Here is a 3300-nt window from a genome sequence, read left to right on the forward strand (position 1 = left end):
GCCTGTACCGCTCCCACCTACACAGAAGTGAGGCACTCCTGAGGACAGTGCACTGCGGACCCTAGGGTAACAGCCACACATCCCACAGTTCCTGGGCGACTCTGGTTTTTAATATTGGTCACTGTCTGTTGACTGAAAGAGTCTTACAGGTGTTTGGAAGTATATCCTGACACTCGTCCCTCTGTCTCTTGATTTCACACCATGGTTAGAAAAAGTGAGCCTGAGCCTCTTGGTGATGTGGACTGAGGAGTTTGCAAAGACATGTGCTGCTCTGATACGGGTGTGTTGCATTGATGACTCAAGTCCCACAGGAGGAATTGCTGTCAGTGATAGGATTTTCGGAAATAGTGAAGAATTCATGATAAAGTGCCCGATGAAACAAGATACAGTCTTCCCATGCTCGCTTCGGCAGCACATATACTAAAATTGGAACGATACAGAGAAGATTAGCATGGCCCCTGCGCAAGGATGACACGCAAATTCGTGAAGCGTTCCATATTTTTTTAAAAAAAAAAGATACAGTCTTCCCTCAATGTACCTCATTGTTGCATTCCTGGAAATTTCAGTGTATGTGAAAACCGTGCAAAAAATATTTTGTGCTTATATATTGAACAGAGGTAGGTCCTAGGACTGAATAATCATAAACAAGATGTTCACTTACCTGAACATGCAATGGGACATTAGAAGTCAGACTGAAGGTAGGAAAATGCTTTGTCATGAGGGACCGTCCCATCCTTTCCAGGACCTCTTAACCAAATACTTCCTAGTGGTGCCCATCAATCACCAAAACAACCAAAAAACACCCCTGCAAGTTTCCAAAATGCCCCCTAGGGGGTGGTACAACCACCTGGAGAGCTACTAACTAAACGCAGTCTTTCTTTAGGATTTCCTTAAAACCACAGGATAGATGAGCATCAAATGAGTTAATACTTACAAAGACTGTGCCACAGTGCTTGGCATGTTGTAAGCTCAGTACATGCATTTGTTACATAAATAAAAATATAGATGGTGACAATCAAAATATGCCCAAGTTTTTTTTTTTATTGCTTAAAGTATTACAAAGGGTATTACATATGTGTCCATTTTATCCCCCCGCACTAGACAGTCCCCTAGCCTCCCCTATCCCCCAGTGTCTTATGTCCATTGGTTATGCTTATATGCATGCATACAAATCCTTTAGTTGATCTCTTACCCCCCTACCTCCTGCCCCCCAACCCTCCCCTGCCTTCCCGCTGCAGTTTGACAATCTGTTTGAGGCTGCTCTGCCTCTGTATCTATTATTGTTCAAAAGTTTATAATGGTCTCTATTATCCATGAATGAGTGAGATCATGTGGTATTTTTCCTTCATTGACTGGCTTATTTCACTTAGCATAATGCTCTCCAGTTCCATCCATGACGTTGCAAATGGTAAGAGTTCCTTCCTTTTTAGAGCAGCATAGTATTCCATCATGTAGATGTACCACAGTTTTCTAATCCACTTATCTGCTGATGGGCACTTAGGCTGTTTCCAAATCTTAGCTATGGTGAATTGTGCTGCTATGAACATAGGGGTGCATATATCCTTTCTGATTGGTGTTTCTGGTTTCTTGGGATATATTCCTAGAAGTGGGATCACAGGGTCAAATGGGAGTTCCATTTTCAGTTTTTTAAGGAAACTCCATACTGTCTTCCATAGTGGCTGCACCAGTCTGCATTCCCACCAGCAGTGCACAAGTGTTCCTTTTTCTCCACATCCTCTCCAGCACTTGTCGTTTGTTGATTTGTTGATGATAGCCAGTCTGACAGGTGTGAGATGGTACCTCATTGTTGTTTTGATTTGCATCTCTCGGATGATTAGTGACTTTGAGCATGTTTTCATATGTCTCATGGCTTTCTGAATGTCCTCTTTTGAAAGGTGTCTATTTAGGTCCTTTGCCCATTTTTTGATTGGATTGTTTATCTTCCTTTTGTTAAGTTGTATGAGTTCCCTATAAATTTTGGAGATTAGGCCCTTATCAGATATGACATTGGCAAATATGTTTTCCCACACAGTGGGTTTTCTCGTTGTTTTGTTGATGGTTTCTTTTGCTGTGCAGAAGCTTTTTATTTTGATGTAGTCCCATTTGTTCATTTTTTTCTTTAGTTTCAAGTGCCCTAGGAGCTGTATCAGTGAAGAAATTGCTTCGGCATATGTCTGAGATTTTGTTGCCTTTGGATTCTTCTAGAATTTTTATGGTTTCCTGTCGTACATTTAAGTCCTTTATCCATTTTGAGTTTATTTTTGTGTATGGTGTAAGTTGGTGGTCTAGTTTCATTTTCTTGCATATATCTGTCCAATTTTCCCAACACCATTTATTGAAGAGACTATCTTGGCTCTATTGTATATTCTTGCCTCCTTTGTCAAATATTAATTGAGCATATTGGTTCGGGCCGATTTCTGGGCTCTCTATTCTATTCCATTGATCTATATGCCTATTCTTGTGCCAGTACCAGGCAGTTTTGAGAATAGTGGCTTTGTAATACAACTTGATATCTGGTATTGAGATCCCACCTACTTTGTTCTTTTTCAGGATTGCTGCAGCTATTCGGGGTCTTTTTTTTATTCCAGATGAATTTTTGGAGAGTTCGTTCTAGATCTGTGAAGTATGCCGTTGGTATTTTAATGGGAAGTGCGTTGAATTTATAGATTGCTTTGGGTAGTATGGACATTTTAATGATGTTGATTCTACCAATCCATGAACACGGTATGTTCTTCCATCTGTTTATGTCTTCCTCTATATCTTTTTTCAACTTCCTGTAGTTTTCTGAGTAGAGGTCTTTTACCTCTTTAGTTAAGTTTATTCCTAGGTAGTTTAATTTTTTTGGTGCGATGGTAAACGGGATTGTTTTTATAATCTCTCTTTCTGAAAGTTCACTATTGGTGTATAGAAATGCCTCAGATTTCTTGGGGTTAATTTTGTATCCTGCTACATTGCCAAATTCATGTATTAAGTCTAGTAGCTTTTTGGTGGAGTCTCTAGGGTTTTGTATGTATAATATCATGTCGTCTGCAAATAAGGACAGTTTTACTTCCTCTTTTCCAATTTGGATGCCTTTTATTTCTTCTTGCCGAATTGCAATGGCTAACACTTCCAGTACTATGTTGAACAGGAGTGGAGAGAGTGGGCATCCCTGTCTTGTTCCTGTTCTTAGGGGAAATGGTGTTAGTTTTTGTCCATTGAGTATGATGTTGGCTGTGGGCCTGTCATATATGGCTTTTATTATGTTGAGGTATGATCCTTCTACTCCCACCTTGCTGAGAGTTTTTATCAAAAATGGGT

The 3300-nt window shown here is 40.0% G+C and overlaps 1 non-coding gene across 1 annotated transcript; it reads left to right on the top strand.

Annotated features, from left to right (window-relative positions):
* The first annotated feature begins 396 nt into the window (after nucleotides 1–396).
* Nucleotides 397–503, top strand: LOC132215072 (U6 spliceosomal RNA). Its single transcript, XR_009448427.1, has one exon. It is a non-coding gene; the product is annotated as a U6 spliceosomal RNA (small nuclear RNA).
* Nucleotides 504–3300: the final 2797 nt, after the last annotated feature.

This window comes from Myotis daubentonii, chromosome 13 (assembly GCF_963259705.1).
Source record: "Myotis daubentonii chromosome 13, mMyoDau2.1, whole genome shotgun sequence".
Classification (NCBI taxonomy): domain Eukaryota; kingdom Metazoa; phylum Chordata; class Mammalia; order Chiroptera; family Vespertilionidae; genus Myotis; species Myotis daubentonii.